General features: G+C 46.7%; 1 protein-coding gene across 7 annotated transcripts in view; it reads right to left on the bottom strand.

The window, feature by feature from the left end:
• GSE1 (Gse1 coiled-coil protein) overlaps positions 1-19677 on the bottom strand; it is a 1171749-nt gene that overhangs the window by 152006 nt on the left and 1000066 nt on the right. For 2 of the 7 annotated variants that reach the window (XM_078669596.1, XM_078669597.1), the window contains exon 1: positions 14528-14649. The exons of the other annotated variants lie outside the window; for them this stretch is intronic. The gene's annotated coding sequence lies outside the window, so the exon portion shown is untranslated. Of the gene's footprint in view, positions 1-14527; positions 14650-19677 lie in introns of those variants that run through there. 7 annotated transcript variants of the gene reach the window in all.

Here is a 19677-nt window from a genome sequence, read left to right as displayed (position 1 = left end):
CTCTCTTAAAGTCTGCTCTGTGTGTGAAGCCGCTCTCTGTGAAAGTGCCCGGCCTGACCTCAGAATAGGAGCTGCTTCTGATGAAATGTTCCGTGCCCTCCCTGCCCTCTCATGCCCTCGGACTAGAACCACCCCTACCTGCCCCCTCCAAGTGCATGCAATGCCTCAACTTTATTTATTTATTTATTTATGCATTTTTATATAGCGCGGACTTTACCCGAAGGTGTCAGAGCGCTTCACAATAGGAACAGAACTGATACAGGAGAACATTACAAGTGAGCAAAATACAAAGGCAAACGTTGCATTAAATGAAGCAAAATTACAATTGTGCGCCAACAAAGTATAAGAGGTAGTAAACGGTGCATTACAAAAGTGACAATCGTGAGTCAACAAAATACAAGAGGTAGCAAACGGTGCATCGCAGGAGGAAAAAGTGACGTGTGCAGGTTACAAAAAGCGTACAAAATAAATAGAGGTATAAAACTGCAATATATGGAGGACACTCCAGCACAAGATCAAACGTTACGTAGGCACTGGTGGCACTTGTGCAGGTGTCGAAACAAACAAATGTAGGAGGTAGAAAACAGTGTGTTACCGGAGAGAGTGACGGGTGCAAGTCACCCACGAGTCCCAGACACAGGAGGAAGGACAATACTGCAATAAGAGGCAGACTTTCAAACCACAAGAACACACTTGGAAGACACTTCCATAGTCAAATAAAGTAGGTTTTTCAGTAGTTGAAGGGCTTCCTTCAGATAGCAGAGAGTGCTACGACCGGCCTCCGCTCTTTGCCCGGCGGCCATCTTTCTTGCCCTGTGTGTGCCAGGCAGCGATGCCCTCGCAACCCTAGAGAGGGGGAGGAGCGGCTGTGCCCCCGCCACCCCGTGAGGACGGCCGTCCTTCAAAAGCATGGCAGCCGGGATGGAGTCCCTGGATCTCCGCCTGCCCCTCCAGGCACCCCTGCCCCCTGAGTCTTGCCCTCGGTGCTCGGCGATGGGCGCCTTTGCCTTCACTTGCATCTTCTGCACGGCTGGCACCACCCACACACCTTCCCGCCCTACCACTGGGCTTGCCAGCATTCTTACTCATGGCAATACCAGCAACAGGTCCGCGGCATCCGTGCCCTCACCCAAGGCCCTCTGAGAGTTCCTGCACGGTACCACCATGCACCAACCGCTCATTTCCTGCCCCCTGCTTTATGAGCAACACCATCTCCAGGGCACCCGTTGCCCCCTGACTACAATACCAGGGTATTCGTCTTTTGTGCACGGCTGCCACCCTGTACAGACAACCCGGGCTCTGATGCTGCGCCATGGCATCTATCGCACATAAGCCACCCCTGCCCTCTGTGGATGGCATCCGTGCTTCCACTGGCATCGCAAAGCCCCCAGAGGTGTCATTTTACACCCCCCCCCCCCCAACCTATGTAAGCATGGCTTCTGTGCACCGAGCAGCAGAGGCCTCCGCGCCCTGTGCTCACCCGTGCACGGCAGTCAGCGGCACCCTCAGGGCCTCGGTTTTACTGCAAGGCAGTCACGCTCCACAGACCGCCACTAGTGCTGCTCTGTGCCTAGAAGCCATGCTCAGATAGGGTAGTGGTCTGTGGATCAGGATAGGGGGGGCTCTGTGCTGCTCTTTGCATAGAAACAGTGCTCACAGAGATCAGGGGCGGTCTGTGGAGCGTGAGGCCCTTAGAGTGCTGGTGAGTGCATGACTACCGAGCAGCATGTAGTATGTCCTCATTCAAATAATTCAGGAACAAGGTTTCCACTTGAATAAATGAGTTTATTCGTGAATAGGACCCACGACCAGTTGCTGACAGCCGCACAGTCAGTCTTCCAATGATGCCTACTTACACATTCTACAACATGGAATTCTCAACACAGAACATTAGTATTTACGACATTCCTACACATTCCTTAAAGTAACATACTAAAAGAATATTTTACTACCTGTTACACAGCATAGGGCAGGGGAGGTGGAGGGGGTGTCTGTGGGTGCTCCTCAGTGCACGGGCAGTCCTCCACAGACCGCCCTGCTCTGCCCTCTGCAGCTATTTGCACCCCAGCAGCCTCCACGCGCCCCTCCCGCCTCCCGACGCCGCCCGTGTCAGGCCCATCCGCCAAGCCCTGCAATTAGGCCTCCTCCCTGCTGACATATGGGGCCTCCTCCGCCGGCTCGTCCGGCCCCTTTGTCTCCGGGCCGCGCTGCGATCCCCCGCCATTGTCTCCGGCCATTTCAGATGTTAACAAGGGCTGCGTTTGTTTCAAGCACACTGGAGTGAAAGCCTGAAAGGCCTCTCTGTTTACATTTGGAGGCCACGTTCTGTCTAATCAGTCTCATTGGAACACTTTGTCCACCAATTACAGCCACGGTCGCCGCCAGTCAGCGGAGATTGCTCAGTGGGTAAAGGTGCCTAGTGATGGACCAATCATGCTCCTGTAAATATGCAACGCGACGGTTCAACAGCCAATGACACCTAAACGCTTAGAAATTAGTCAAAGTGACCAGGAATTGCGACGTGAGAGTTGGCAAATTATCACTTAAATGTTTTAACGTCATCTAATGTTGGCCCTTGTAACAGGACCCCCCTTGCCTCAGCACCACAGTTTGTGAATGTCCCAGGCTCAGAGGCCAATCTTCTGGTTAAGAAGGAAGGCCCATGAGAACTTAAAGTATTAAAGAGGTAATTTATTTACCTCGAAGATTGCCCACGACCTGGACAGACCGGTCAGCTCGGGAACCCAACTGCAGCTGAGAGAAGTCACCTTTGAGAACCCGATCACCCATCCATTCCAGAAAAGGTACAGAAGGCATAAGTAAAACACAGACACAAGCATGCCGCTGACAATGTGTAATACACTGCAACACCCCCCACAAAGAACTAACTATATATATATATATATATATATATATATATATATTCACGCTCCAAGGTTGTCCACCTTATGAGTAGCACGCGAGCAGCAGCTTTATTTATGTGTAGGTGAGGACGGGGATCCGCTCGTAGACGCCGCTCCGTAATGGATCTGCCCGACGCGTTTCGAAGCTCCATCTGCTTCTCTTCAGGGGCTTTAACGGAAGCGGTGTGCGCACCCGTTACACTTCTCCAATTTCATATAACTCACCCGCCAATGGGAGGCTCCAATGAGACTTCTGGGAAGTGTAGTGCGGAAAGCACACAATCAAGTCCTGTATGGACTCCACGAGTGGGCCCGTCCTCGATCCCATGTACGGCTGCTACTTCACTGCCGTGACCCCCACATTAACGGGGTGGTGCATACTCTTCCCAGAAGTCTCATTGGAGCCTCCCATTGGCGGGTGAGTTATATGAAATTGGAGAAGTGTAACGGGTGCGCACACCGCTTCCGTTAAAGCCCCTGAAGAGAAGCAGATGGAGCTTCGAAACGCGTCGGGCAGATCCATTACGGAGCGGCGTCTACGAGCGGATCCCCGTCCTCACCTACACATAAATAAAGCTGCTGCTCGCGTGCTACTCATAAGGTGGACAACCTTGGAGCGTGAATCTATGTGCGGCAGTCCAGCCGCAGAGTATGCACCACCCCGTTAACGTGGGGGTCACGGCAGTGAAGTAGCAGCCGTACATGGGATCGAGGACGGGCCCACTCGTGGAGTCCATGCAGGACTTGATTGTGTGCTTTCCGCACTACACTTCCCAGAAGTCTCATTGGAGCCTCCCATTGGCGGGTGAGTTATATGAAATTGGAGAAGTGTAACGGGTGCGCACACCGCTTCCGTTAAAGCCCCTGAAGAGAAGCAGATGAAGCTTCGAAACGCGTCGGGCAGATCCATTACGGAGCGGCGTCTACGAGCGGATCCCCGTCCTCACCTACACATAAATAAAGCTGCTGCTCGCGTGCTACTCATAAGGTGGACAACCTTGGAGCGTGAATATATATATATATATATATATATATATATATATATATATATATATATATATATATATATATGTGTATTTGTAAAGCACACGTTCACCACTACGAGTATCTTGGCGCTGAATAACAGATGTTTGCTGTTACCCACCTCAACGGCACTCATTTTATCGACCTCAGATGGATGAAAGGCTGAGTGGACCCGCCGGGATTTGAACCTGTGACCATGAGGTCAAACACAGGCCCCTGCAGTAGACGCATTAGTCCACTGCGCCATCAGACGCGGCCTAATCACACGAGTAGTGCAATGAACAGGATTGACCACAGTGGTGTCACTGTTATCTTTACACACTGCCACACTAGAACCTTGCTTAAGATCTGCACTAACACGTGTTCCCCGAACACGTTCACTTGCTGTTGTGTGCAGCCAATTGCCTATTCTACACCTGACTCACCAATGTTTCTTTGATTGAGACAGCTTACTGGGTGGTGAGCTTGGAAAACTGTCTTCTGTTCCACCATCCCACAACTCTGACCCTAAACTGGCTCTCACCACTTGAACCGGCAATGAAAATCTTGATTCACCTTTCTTCACCATAACTGCTTATCAAAACCCAGTCACTGGTTCTACCAAGTACCTCTTTCATATTGTGCTTTTGATCAAAATATTTCTTCCCTGCTGACTGTTTACCAGCCACGTTGGACATTTATTCATCACAATTCCAAATATCCTTGTTCATGCCTTTGTTACACTTACTTTCCAGCCAACCCGATGGTGCAACATTGTAACTCCACACTTAGGCCTTCAAAACCCCAGCTGCATCCGCTCCTGAAGTGACTGAAGTTTGTATACCTCCCTTCAATGCTTTGTGTGCCCTTTCCACCAGACCGTTAAATGAAGCGGAGTACAAGGCAACTCTCAAGTGTTTGATATCATGATTTTTGGGAGATGCACACTTGGGCCATTATCTGTCACAATTTCCCTCTGGAGACCCTTCCAGACTGAAAATATTTTCAGTAAAATTTATAGCAGCATCAATGCTAATGGAATCCAGAAAGGCATAACCTATCCATTTCTAAAATTGATTAAAAGCAGACTACACCAACAGTAAGAAAAGGTAAGCGGATAAATGCTGAAGGAGGAAACAGCGAGTCAGTCTTGTCGGTGGGCAAGTGTGTGGGGTGGGCCTCCGCTCCTCGACAATATGTGAAAAAAGAAGGCACCAGAGAATTTAGAGTAATAAAGGAGGTAATTAATTATCCTTAAAGATTGCCCACAACCTGGACAGACCGGTCAGCTCAGGAACTCAACTGCAACCGAGAGAAGCCACTGTTGAGTCCCCGACCATCGATCCATTCCAGAACAGGAACGCCAGGCATAGGTAAACGCAGACATGTGCGAGCCACTGAATGTGTAATAACAAATACACTACACTACCCCAATCGGTTTGTAAGATGCTCCTAAATCGGACACTTGGGAAAGGGATAAAATAGGGTCCTCTTCACCCAGTCCTGCATCCCTAATAAATTGCCAATAATGATCACTCTATGGTGAGGATCTGTTTGGTGAGGTCTGAGACACTGTGACATCATTCACTTGAAGGTTCCTTTGATGAACGTTAATATTTCTGCACACCTTTTGGGTCCCTTGATCTGGGGGGAGCAATGCAGGCAGAGTCAGCCACAGAATGTAATCAGATGGGAAACATCCTTTACAACGCAACTATTACAACGCATGTCATTACAACGCATTGCGCTGGGTGGGCGCTCTAGGATAGGGAATGGATTTAATTTACTATCCAACACCTTCCCTACTATCCACGGGGACTGGAGTTGGAATAGTAAATTAAACTATTCACTATCCAGCACCCCTTAACGCTATGCGTTGTAACAGCATGCGTTGTAAAAACTGCGATGTAAAGGCATGCGTGGTAAAAGCATGCGTTGTAACGTCATTTATCCTAATCATATTTAAGAACCCAAATTACTTTCTATGGTTTCCTTTACTTGGCCTTCCCCAAGTTGCTAAGCAGCAAATGTGAAGAGGACGAGGAACAACAAGGCAGGACCATAAGATTATCCTATATTACCCGTGGCCTCCTATTCGTCTCATAAATTGATGGGATACTGTAAGAAGGAATCACACCAGCCACCATATACCCGTAAATTACCCGACTCACCAATGTTTCTTTGATTGAGACAGCTTGAACAACTGTCTTCTGTTCCACCATCCCACAACTTAGCCCCATAATTAGCTCTCACCACTTGAACCAACAATGAAAATCTTGATTCACCTTTCTTCACCATAACTGCTTATCAAAACCCAGTCACTGGTTCTACCAAGTACCTCTTTCATATTGTGCTTTTGATCAAAATATTTCTTCACTGCTGACTGTTTACCAGCCACGTTGGACATTTATTCATCACAATTCCAAATATCCTTGTTCATGCCTTTGTTACACTTACTTTCCAGCCAACCAGATGGTGCAACATTGTAACTCCACACTTAGGCCTTCAAAACCCCAGCTACATCCGCTCCTGAAGTGACTGAAGTTTGTATACCTCCCTTCAATGCTTTGTGTGCCCTTTCCACCAGACCGTGCAATGCTTTGTGTGCCCTTTCCGTAAATTAGGACAGGGTTATAAATTATTAGGCAATATAAAGCAATGCTTAAATATACTAACAACAGACTCTACACACTGGCCATGGTCAGCAAAGTTTATAAATCTCAAACTAAGCATCTAAAAATCATGCGCCCTACAACCAACGTTTTAAGACAATACTGCTCCAGTGCTGTCGACCTGTTTCGACCCTCTGATGACTTTGTACCAGGATCTTTCTCAGGACAGGTATTTTTCCATTCAGAAGACTAGACTTGTGTCATCCAGATGAAGCAAAAAATCCTGGACCGGTTCTGGGCTGGTATGATTAGTGGCCCGCACACTCTGCCAAGTGTATACATGCCCACAACAGAGAAGCACATTTGCACAGAAAGCATGTTCAGGAAACTCTATATATTTCGCACCATGGTACACTAGTTTGCATACCAACTCATGGCCCAGCAGATTTACAACGTGTAATGTTCGGAGCTTTGTTGACCAAAGTGTAAGTTTGCATAAAGCCGGTAACAATATGCAAACACAGGCTGCAGGAGAATTGTGAGCAAGCTGCTCGTGCGTAGTCCATGAAGGGATATACTTCTACTGAACAAGAGCCTGCTACCAAGACCTCGCCCCTGTACCAAATAAGCCCACACGCCGACTCGTTTTATTACTTAATTTGAGGATTGGCACAGAAAACAACATTTTTACTCACCGACTTGAGATACAGTGCTTTAAGGTACAAACAACACAGGTGTTGTAACGAGACAGGATTTGCCGAAGGCGAGGCCATATGACATTGTTCCTCTCACAGGCATCAACAAAGGTGCACAGAGAGGGACCCCACAGAGGGAGGCACCCTACTTTACTTTCAGAGACAAGCAGGCACAACCGTTTGCTCAGATCACACAATGTACAAAAAATGTCAGCTGTCAATATGACACAGGTTTGAGCCTACAAGAACACACAAGGACTTGGCACACCAGGTTATTATGTGCGGTAGTGATGAGAAAAGCCTGTCTTGAAATAGGAAAACAATTTTTATGGGCTATTTATTCACCAAAACGCCCTTTACAGAGGGGTTTAAACTGAATACATCCTCCATTCTGGCCTCGGCGTGCTGAGTCCAAGCCAATACTGGGTACCTAGTGACCAAGTATAGTTCTGAAAACCTTCACTCTCAAGGGCACCTTGACTTTTTGAGATTTCATCAATACAAATTTCCCATATCTGAGCTCAGACGGTAGACAGAGTTTCCTGGAAACAGAAAAGCCTTGGACGCAAATTCTTGCTACCAGAAGGGACAGGGGTTTGCCCCATCGCAACCAAAGAATCATCAGAGCAATCCCAGCATGCCGGTTCATCCGCGACCCAGCCAATCAAAATATGGCCAGTCACCAGCTCACATTACAGAGCAGCACTAACACAACTACCTGCAAAATTGTACACATCTGCATTACTACTATTGTTAGCCAGATGTTACTTTGTAGAAAGACTTCTTTTCCCTGCATTACCCTGCACCTAGATATCCCCTCTTGCTTCCCATCTGAAAGGGATCCATTGAAGACCTCTATATCAAGAGACAGGGCAGCCACAAAGTCAGCTGCTCCTTACTCCATAGCCTGTATGGCGAACAGACGACACAAGCAACCTTACAGAGAAGTCTGGCCTTCCACCTTGCACTGCTGATGGTGCGGGTGAACCTTCACTTGAAACTCCTTGCACTAAAGGGTCTACCAATGCGAGGCGTATTTCAAATCCACAAGCATACAAGAACTCCTCTCTTCCACCAAGCCTCTAGCACCAGTTCACTCCTCTCTCTCTACATACCAACAAAGTCACTCTTAGCCATTCTTCAAATGCTCACCACATTCCTTATGTAATACAAAGACAGCATACATTGCTTGTACCACATGGCCAATGAAATCCAACATTATTAAAAATTGGAGAACCTAAGCAAAGATCAAGTAGACAGCAAAAAAATCAAAATAAACAAAAAGAAATTCAGTCTTTGCCAACATACCCTAAAGCAGAATGTGTTTTGCATAAAAGTATCATTTTGTCAATCACAACAACCTCTGACCAGTCCCTGAAAATGTACATAACAGAAATTCAGTGCCCGCTGGTGCCATACACAACAAATTCAAGCCTGGTATCCGTGCCCTATGGTAATGAGTCAAGCATCATCCATGCTTTGAAGTATTTGGGGTCAGGTCGAACTTACTTTTATTGCTATGGTTCCTATAGTAATGCATCTTCAAGGAGTAAATTTCTAATTTTTTGGCTTCACACTGTACATTAGCAAAAAAGAAATACAGCTATGAATTGTTAAAATTTTAACACAGATTATTGATCCAACCTCGGGCTGCTGTATCATCATCTTTTGATTATGTAAAGTGTCTGTCGTCAATTGAGCTATAGAAGAAAATAAGTGCATGTCTTTCTTAAGAACGCTGGGTCTTCTAATCTACTTTACCCTAAGAAACAGAGGTGTGTGTGTGTGTGTGTATATATATATATACACATATATACAAGTTTGTCTTTCACATTCGTGATAATTTTCAGCTCCTTCTTGTCGAATGGTCCAAACTAACAGCCAAAGCTATGGTAACAAGAAATGGCGAGTACTGATGGAAGCAAGGAGTACAAATGTCTTCTATAATGCAAATCAATGTTTTTTTAAAAAAAAGGGCTGCTAACCGATGCATGAATGAGTAACCATGAAATGTGGGATCACGTGTACTTGTTAGAGGCTAAATAGACCCCGTGCTTTCCAATGGAAGCGGAAGGTTACACTTAAAACAGCTAATAGAAACAATAGTGAAACTAAAGGGGGCTCATCCAACATGTGAGTGACACTGTCAAGCCAATGGCAGAAGATTACGAAGTAATAGAAGCCAATTGCTGAAGAAGGCAGACTCAACAATCCTTAGATTATGTACAGATTACAATACATTAGCCTTTACACATTAAATATAAAAACTGCAGATAAAACACATACAGCACTCAACTTTGGAGCAGGGCTCAGCTGTGCACACGTTCAACATAAAACTAAAAGTTTGAGAAAGTGTCCTTTAAAATTTGACAGACACGTCAATAAAACACTCAAACAGTTGTCCTCCCCAAAGTGGTAGCGAGACATTTTCAGCAATGGTGCAGTGACAGGCAGGCCTTTCAGTTGTCAAATCTTTATTCGAATATGTTCCCCAACAGATTCTATTCGGCCCACCCCGCCTTCCTCCTCCAAACCATCAAGCAAACTACGCTTCTTGGCTACAGTAAGATTTAAGTCAGAGACGCGTAACACAAACGTGGAATAAATTTATAGGAATGGTAAAACACCACTTTTCATTTTAAAGTCCTGTGTGTTCTTTATTACGTGGCGGGGCACAAGGAAAGAAACAGCTACTAAAAAACACTGTCTAAGCAGAGCTTGAAATGTATTATTGAATGTGTAGCTGTGGGAAAATGGAGACGATGCTCAGACTGGTGTTACAGACTGTCGCTGGTGCTTTACTCCCTGGTGGCTCTGCTCCACCTCCAGAGGCTTTGGGATATCAAAGGCCACCATTGGTGTTTTACTCCCTCTAGCTGTTCTCAGATAAAGGGATATCTTAAGGATTTTGGGGACCCTGGGGCAAACATATTTTGGGGGCCCCTGGTGGGAACAGCTCTGATTTTATGATCCAATTTCAGCTCTTTCGTGTCCTCTTCAGCAAGGCCACTGACAGCGCACAGACGCATTGGTGCAAATTTCAAATGTGTATACATCTAATTTTTAGGCATAAAATGTAAATGTATGTGTCTTGTAAAGCGCACTGCTGCCCTGAGGCGTCGTGGCGCTGTAGACCGCTGGGAACCCGTCCTGGCTATCCCTGTGAGATGGTCCCTACTGGGTATCTCCAAGGTGAAACCAGGCATCCCCGGCGAATGTGGGGGGCCGTTGTAGAGATGAGGCAAGCTAATGCCCAGAGTTGCAGAGTGTGATCCCTGGTTAGAGTAGGCACCGAGGCGAGAATTATTGAGTCCGCTGACCCTGGTCCACGACCCTGCCGCGTCGTGGATTGAACCCTGGTCCCGGGCCGTTCTCTGCTTCCGGGTCTGCCGCCTCTAACCAGTGAGCCACACCACTCCACATGGTGGCATAGTGATGTGTCTTTTCAATATTGTAACAGAGCAGCAGGACAACGATATTATTGCAAATAATCTCTGTGACGCCTTCCTATTTGTCCCATGTAAAGTGCAGGTTTACCCTAAAAGACATTTTTTATGGACGTTGCACGAAACATCAACAATATTTCTATGCAAAGTATCTTTAATAAACTCTCACACATCACCCATATTGAAAAAAAATGAAGAGAAAACGATATTTAAAACAATTTGTTGAAGAATTACTCAAAGTCATCAGGGCAAGATGCAGAACAGTGCTTGTTCTATCAGCGGGCCCTCCTAAAGGGTTGGGGCCCTGGGCAAGTGCCCACTTTGCCCATTCCTTAACACGTTTCTGCTCAGACAGCTGCTGGAGCAGTACAGTTAAGTCCTGGTGTTGCTCTCCCTTGGAGCTGGTGTCAGCGGCCAGGCGCTGTATTCTATGAAAGGCTACTGGAGTCCAGCCGCAGACGTGGGCCAAATTATGTGGAAGGGGCGACTATAAAATGCACCAAAATGACTAACTGTGTGGCATAATGTGGCACATTTTGTGATAGTATCACGTCATTATTTTGTCATTTTTATTCATGCTGAATACTGCGTGGACAAAGATTTCACCTCATTATTACTGATTTAACACCTAAACATACCCATAAGTAATTGAAAGGAGACTAATCAGCCTTTAAGTGCCTTCCACTGTGCGGAAACACAAGTTGCTGTGATTTTAGTAACTTTTGATCCATTTGAGCTAGAAACCATTTTTTTTTTATTAAAACGTGATAGTGTGCTTTATAAATACACTTAACAAAACCTTACATCACAGTATGCAACCACATCAACTATTAACATGCACTGACTCACCATTTGTATGACACTCTAGCACTTCCTTGTTGATCAAGGCACTTTTACAACTCTGGGTTTTCAATCGATCAGTTTTGCACTGCTGTTTGGTTGCACGTGGGCGTATTACATGCTTTGCGCTCATTAACGTGGCAGTTAACCACATGCGCGCTAGCTCGTCATGAGGCACGGTGGCCGTGTGCTCATGACGAGCTGTGCTCGTCATAACGGCCGCAACGCTCGCACGCGGGGCTAATTCCCCCGCTGTGCTGAGCGTTCCACAGAAACGGGTGTGGCCGTAACGAGCTCAGCTCGGCATGAGCACAGTGCCACCGTGCTGCGTGACGAGCCGAGTACGTCACGAGCACCGGGGCGATGTGCGCGCCCCTCCCCCCCCAGCACAGCGGGGGAATTACCCCCGCTGCGAAGGGGTTAAGGTAGATGCAGAGAAGGATCTTTGAACAGTGTTCAGTGTGTGTCTAGGAGGGTTAAAGGACTTTCCCCATGTGAGTACAGTTGGGTTGTCCACTGCATGTACTGTGAAGTATGCATTCTAGATATGCACAGATAGGCAGGTTCTAGCTATAGGTGAAGTGTTGTATGAGGTAGAGCAATGCTTAAGGAAACTTTATTGAAAGAGTTCTAAGATTCAAGCTGGCATGGTGAGGATATGGCTGTCAGAATGTTGTCCGATATACAGCTTTGCTGCAGTTGGTTCTGTTTAACCTGTTATTGATAAAGGTGAATTCCGGCGAAACCAGAAAGGTGTTTTAGAGTGGGCAATCTTGAGGGCTTATTCATAGTTGGATTATCCGCTGCTAGGGAACAAGTCAGGGGTACAAAAGAGGCTCACTTTGCCACTGGATTCAAGCAAGCCGGGCTGAAGACGGCTGTAATGCCAGAAACCGGTCCTCGGAAGCTTGTTTCCGGTCCAGGGAAGGCATGGCTTGGCAGTTCGGGCTGGACTGTTCCCATGAGGCACAGGGTCAGACTGATTTGCATATAGCCATGTCTGAACTGGGGTGGCAGAGTGGACTAAAGAACGGGTTTGGATCAAACCCAGATCTTTTGACTGGGTGTGAGTGTTTGATTGGTTCAGATGCTCCGTCCATCACCACCCCCTTTTGTACTGCTTAGGGAACAAGTCAAGCAGCACATTTTTCAGAAATATTAGTGTAAAGCTTGTAATGCAGGGAAACAAATATAACAATACACTGCTTAGGTTTAATACAACAGTCAAGGTGCTAGCCTAAAGTACTGGATATTCACATACTCGCTAATAATACATACAGTACCCAACAATCGTGAACCAGTCCTCTGCGTACTTGAAAATGAAGATGAAGTTAGGTAAGTTCTAATCTCCGTCATTCTGTTGTACAGTGGGCAAATACCTTCCCTAAAGAAAGCATACTCGGTGATACTGGGAGAAAGAGCGTGCTCCCGGAAAAGGGTTTGTTACAGTGATAGGAGGCACATGGGAGGAAGGGCCGTGTGCACACCTTACGTTGAGAGGAACAGCAGCCAGGTGTTCTAGACAGTAAACAGGCGGAGTCTGGGCACCCGCCCCGTGCAAGCTGTTCTTCATTCTTGGAGGATTGCCCTGTGGCCACATCTGAAGGCTGCAGTGATGGGTTAAGCGCCCCATCTCACTTTAATCTCTTGTCACATCACACTATTTCACATGGGTTGTGAGCAAATGCACTACTTTAATCATCCTAAAATGTTTTGTGCTGATCTATTAAAACACCCCCTCCCCTAGGGAACACTGCTCTGGGCAGACAGCCAGGCACCATTGCATTGCTGAGTGATGACAGACCCACCTGGGCTGAAAGCGTGATTTCAAGAATTGAACTCATTCTGGAGAGCAGGAGGGTCCCAACCTCCCTCTGCACACTTGATAAGGACTCCAAACTTCACATATCCTCCTCCACCATTGTAGTTGAGGAAGAGGCAGCCACTGTAATTTTGCCTCCACCTCCTGGGAGTCTCACTTTCAGAGCATATATGTGACATGCAGCCTTTAAGATGGGTGACGCGCACTCTTTCACATATACCATAGGCTGAGAGCTACAGTCACATACACCAGAAGCTGGTGGGATCCACTTTTACCTACATCTGCTGGAAGCAGGTTTTACTTCAACCTCTATACTGGGGCATGAGTTTGGCTATCTGTAGTGGAGGAACAGTTGCACACACCATGGAGGGAAATAAGTGAAACACTGCACACTACATACCACCCAACCATAGGTTATGAGACCCATGTACTCAATCAATATCACCCTTGTTACGTCACTTATGGAGAGGCCTACATTCACATCCATATTGGGTGGGGGGGGCAATTTTACATCCTCTCTCAGAAGGAGGGAGGCGCCTACTTGTACGTGGGTCATATGGAGGGTCCCTATTTACAAACGTAGTAGGATAGTTACAACTTCATACATTTTTATTGGGGATTGCGCGTTTATCCTGCTTTAGCAAACACTCGTGGGAAGCTCTGCGTTTATGTAAATCACTAGGGAGGTCTTTTCTTGTAAATACACCCTCGGAGCACAGGGGCGAACGTTTAACCCTATAGGGGAGGACTAAACTATTACATACATCCTGATAAAGAGTATGTTGCATTTCGAAATGCAAGCCCTGGACATCTCTTTCTACATACTTCCTCTAGAGGGGGCTTCGCCTGAATACAAACGGGCGGAGTAAACATTGGTTGGGGAGCGCGAGCACAACTTTTAACATACATTTTCTGTTCCTCTCGCTGCAAATAGATGTGGTCCGGATTCTCCGCTGTGTCATAGGCGGGCTTACAGGGGGCGGACAACTCCTGTAGAGCGGAAATGGGTGCAGATCACAGGGGTTTGCTCGGTTTCCGCAGGGAGGTCAGGGTGCTCCTCGGAGGACTCTCCTTTAAAGAAAGCAATTCCTGGCCCATCAGTCCTGAACAGAGCTACCCTTTGTTTTGCAGGATGCTGCACACAAACACCCTCCGTAATATCAAGACGACACCCCCACGACCCCCCCAATCTGATCGGCGCCCTCACCTGGCTTGGCTCCCCGGCTCCTCGCCGCTCTCCTCCGCCTCCTCCTCCACAAAGCTCCAGACGGAGCGCCGCCAGCCGCCTCCCCAGAGCCCCGCCCCCAGGACTCCGCCGCCTTCCATTGGCCGAACAGAACAAACACCTGCTCGCAGGCCACGCCCTCTCACGGAAATCGCACCTCCAAACACAGGAAGCCGCGCCCCCCACGCCGAGAGCCACGCCTCCATCAGAAAACCCTAACCACTGAGGGCGGGGCGTCGGCGTCTGGGAGCCACGCCCCCAGCCAATGAGGGCGAGGCCGAGGTCCGCGGAGCCACATTTCCGGTGCAGGAAGCCCCGCCTCCAAGATACAGAGCGCTGTGTGTGCAGGGTTAGAAGAACAGAAGCCAGTGTCACAGGGCGAGGGCGGGGATGTTTATTTGTGTGTGTGACGTATGCGACCCTCTGGGAAAGGAACGCGACCCTCTGGGAAAGGAACTCGTCCCAGGGTCGCCAACAATAAGGATTCGAGTGGAGGGGGCACGGTGTGTTTGTGCCCGGAAGGAGGTTAAACTCAGAGTGTGCAAAGAAAAGATTTTGTGCAAATAGTATTTTTCTTAAGTCGTTCCTCGGTGTACAGTTTTGAACAACTGCCTGTCCACCCCGCCGCACCTGAAATGCAGCTGTTTTCTACAGATGTCCGTGCTGCACTTTTTGTTTTCGAATATCCGAGTGTACTCCTCTCCCTTGACATACAAGGATATTTGATGACCGGACTGTGTTAACCACCTAATTATTCATGCTGTATTGTTTGACCTTGGTTTGCTTCCTTACTGCCTGCCTACTATGTAATGCTATTTCCATCTGTTCTTTTTCCAGGATGTATGTAAAGCGCTCTGATAACTACAGGTTAAGCTAGCACTATATAAAACTTTCAAAATAAAAATAAATAAATGTAGCAGAGTTTTTCCTGGGAGCTCTCTTTTTCCTCCTAGGATGTTTTGGAAAAGACTGTCCTGAAATGCCTTTGTAAGCGAGGTAATATAAGGGAAAGTGGCTTGGTCCTATCACAATCTCACTTTGGGACAGGCCTTTACCGGACTCTCTGTTTGCAGATTATAGTCAGCCGGTCTTTTGTGAGCATTTTGTTCACGGTTTAAATCATAGGGCAGGGATTCACTGTTTTGTGAAAGCGTTTGTAACATTTTATAAAGGCACATTAGCTATGTCTCTCTACAGGCAATGTAATTATCTTCTCAAACTTTGTTTATGTTGTTCGTACAAACACTTCTCAAGAACCCAAGATAAGTTTTGTATGTAGCATTTGACCTTTCCATGCTGAAGGAAGAAAGAGCTGTTTTTTGATTTCTAAAACTACAATATTTGTCGTTTTCAGGTTTATAAAAAAAAGACTTGTTTCGTGTTTCGTGGTAAAGATCGGACTTATGATGCGCTGAAAAGTAAGCAGTTAAGAAGCAGCAGGTGTCGGGGCAAAGTAGTGGGGCAGCATGGTGGGCGAACGACGACAATAACAACATGAAATAAACAAAAAAGAACTTACCTGCCACATCGCTGCTCTCCTGCTCCACTCCAGCACAGGGTGAGGCCCCCAGACTCCCCTATGGCCAATCCATACGCTGGTCTCATACTGCTAGTAGCATGAGAGACATGCCGGGATTGCGCCCCCAGAGACACTGGGAGCCTGTGTCTGCTGTCTCCAACCCCGAAATGCAGCTTGGGTAGGAGACATCTTAGTGTGATTTGGCCATCCTAAGACCCACATCTGAACTTATAGCAGTGTCCACCACTCCTCCTCCATGAGTTGTCGTGATAGCCCCGCCCAAAGACTCCGCCCTACCAAGAAAAATAAAATGATAATAAACCTGTTTTATTCTCATCTAATTTTTCAAGTTTTGTATCGGGGGTGGGTGTTGCTCCTCCACCATAACAGAGGAGCAGCTGCTAGTTACTAATATCAAGTTTAATGCCACTAATGTGTTGCAGTATATTCCTGCAGGAGGTTCAGACAGGAGTGTCCCACTTGGGCACAAGAGCAACAGATCCATGTCGGATTTGTAGGAAACCCACAGGTTCAATCAATCAGGGTTTTTATAGAACACAGCTAAACACCTTTGCATTCTCATGGTGCTGAAGGGGGTCTGCAGTTCAGTCAAAGACAGCCGCAGTCTGTGGAGGTCACAGCAGTGGGGCCGTGTAAGGGGGATTCCAAAGGGACGATGCAGTGGGAAAATTAAGTAAATAATTAATTTTCCCTCAACATCGTCCCTCGGAATCTCCCCTTACACGGCCCCATCGCCCCACCACTGTTACCTACACGGACCGCAGCTGGTCGAAGAGCCAGGTCTTAAGGTCCTTCTTGAATTGAGGTAGCGAAGCTCATTGCCTGAGATGTAGAGGGTTCCAGGTCTTTGCAGAGAGGTCTGGTGTTGTGGAGGGCTTTGTAGGCGTGCATGAGGAGCTTGAAGATGATTCTTTTATTGATCAGGAGCCAGTGGAGGTCCTTAGGTGAACTGAGATGTGGCTGCTTTGGGGGATGTCCAGGATAAGTCTGGTGGAGGATTTCTGGATGCTCTGCAATTTCTTTTGGAGTTTTAAGGTAGTGCCGGCATGGAGTGGTTTGCCATCGTCAAGCTTGCATCTGACGGGCACCTGGGTGACCGTTAACCTGGACCCGGTGGGGATCCACATGAAAATCTTCTGAAGCAGGCCCAGCATATGAAAGCAGGAGGAAGAGACAGCATTGATTTGGTGGCTCATGGAGAGTCGAGGATGATGCTGAGGTTGCGTGCATGGTCGGTGGGGAAGTCCGCACATTGCAGGCCACCAGCAGTCATCCCAGGTGGAGGGAGTGGTGCCCAGGATGAGGACTTCGCTTTTGCCGGAGTTGAGTTTGAGGCAGCTGTCCTTCATCATGTGGGAAAAGTTGGTCTTTGCGTCTGTAGGTTCGTCGGTGAGGGAGAGAATCAGCTGGGTGTCAGCCGCATAGGAGACTACGTTGACTCAGTGGTTTCTGTCGATGGCAGCAAGCAGGGCCATCTAGATGTTGAAGAGTGTGGAGCTCAGGGAGGAACCCTGAGGAACTCCGCAGCTGATCTCTATAGGTTCTGAGGAGAACTGTGGGAGCTTGACTCGCTGGGTTCGGACGGAGAGGAATGAGAGGATCCAATCTAGTGCTTTGCCCGGATGCCAGCGTTGTTTCAATTAAGTACATTTGCTCCCTTCATATTCACTGCATTTACATTGGTCAATTGAAGTCAAATTAGACTGTACTGGAGTGTTGGAAAAGCAAGAGTATATCCATTGTTATTTCCTTTTCTGATTCTCAGTTTGACATGACATTTATGCCAAGGCTCCCAGTTTAGGTGCGATTCAGTAAGCATTGTTCAGACAGGACTTGCCTAGAGGTATCTCCTTTAAAAGTATGTTGACCAGTCTGACATAGTTTGTGTGACACTTGGACTTTTAAACAGGCAGAAAAATGTAGCTAATTTCTTCACTAAACCTAAATAAACCTGAAAACGTATGGAGGGCCTGGTTACATGACTAGTGTTAAAACGAATGTGGATTGTATTTACACTACAGACTGACAAAGTGCGTGGAGTATTTTCGCTCATTGGAATTCAGGTCACGTCTACACGAAGATGTAATTTATGAAAAATGTGTAGAGCCAGGTTTGCAGAGGTTCATTGACTAACTGCTTATGCATAGATAGCAACATTGTTTGCAGTTTGTAAATGTTGACATTTGCAAAAATGAAAGCATGCAAAAAAAATTGTGAGTGTTTACAAAATAGTTTGCACACATGCAGAGATGCCAGTGTGTCTGTAAAAATATATTTGGAGCTTTACAAAGTAAAGAGACACTATCTTCTGCTTAAAAAGTAGGTCTTTAAGGCCCACAGCTAGCATGCATGTAGAGTCCAGGCACCCAGTTGTACCTTCCATAAATTAGACATATCCCCAAAATTTGAAAGGATCTTCAGCCTCAGTTCACCAGGGCTGCAGTTCTACAATATTTTCAGGAAATATACGAAAGGCATATACAGGCTGTAAATCTAAAAGGCAATGGTTTACATAGCCATGTGGTTACTTTGAAAGTTGTGCAGAGCTAAATCCATTGTGGAAAGGTATTGAGCAACCCTACGTCAGACTCCCAATCACACCAACATTGTTAAAATGAAACTTTAAGCAGTGGCATTGGAAGTGTGGCACAGTAATAGTGTGTTTGGTTGTGTACAAGCATTGCCTGCTTCAACATGTAACCTTACGGTATCCCAAACATATGTGCTACTGGAATGGTGTGACGTGTTCAAGACTACAACTATAATTTACCCACCTTTTGTGTCGAAAGACCCAATACACAATAGATGGGAACCTGATAGTTGAAGTCCTGAACATGTCACACCCTTCGTTTAGTGCTACGGTTGCGATGCTTTGGTGTTATATGATTGAGGGGGAGGGTGTATCTACAGACCTACATCTCTCTTCTCAGACCACCCTTGGTAAAGTGTTTGTTCTTGAAACAGCAAAGATCTGCATGGGCATATTTCAGTCACTCTGTCCATAGATTCAGCAAGTACTGGTTATGTCATACCGCGGCCTCCGGGAAAAGCCGTGGTGGGAGCACTGTGAAGGAACAATGTCAGAAACAATCAAAGGAACCAGGGACGAGAGGGTCAAATGAACAATATGGTAAAACAAAACAACAATCCCCATCACACGCTAACAGTATATAGATTATATCAATAACAGTGTAACAAAACGTTTGATTCTTTGCTGGAACATTTGCTTCAATTTATTCTCGAAAGCCTTAGCCAACACGTGTTTCGTCGCATTTCACGGTTGTGCGCAGCGACTTCTTCAGGCCTATAATCTCTTTGTGCAGAACCTTAATTTCAGTTGTATTTCCGTCCCAAAAGGAATTCAAGACGTCCAATCCTTGACACACAGTAAATACTGTAAAGTATCCTGTGTCCGAAAATAAATCACTGCTGTTCAGTGTATGTGTATCCTTGCTGTAATATCAATGCAAGAGTCCCTTTTAGGAAGATTTTATAGTTGGCAAGTCTTTTCAGACGTAAAGAAATGTGAACTGTGGTGCAGAGCACCCACTCAATAAGGGTTGTATCAAACCAAATCACCTGCAGCCATATT

This window comes from Lissotriton helveticus, chromosome 12, assembly GCF_964261635.1.
Source record: "Lissotriton helveticus chromosome 12, aLisHel1.1, whole genome shotgun sequence".
Lineage (NCBI taxonomy): Eukaryota > Metazoa > Chordata > Amphibia > Caudata > Salamandridae > Lissotriton > Lissotriton helveticus.
This window is presented reverse-complemented; position numbering and strand designations above follow the sequence as displayed.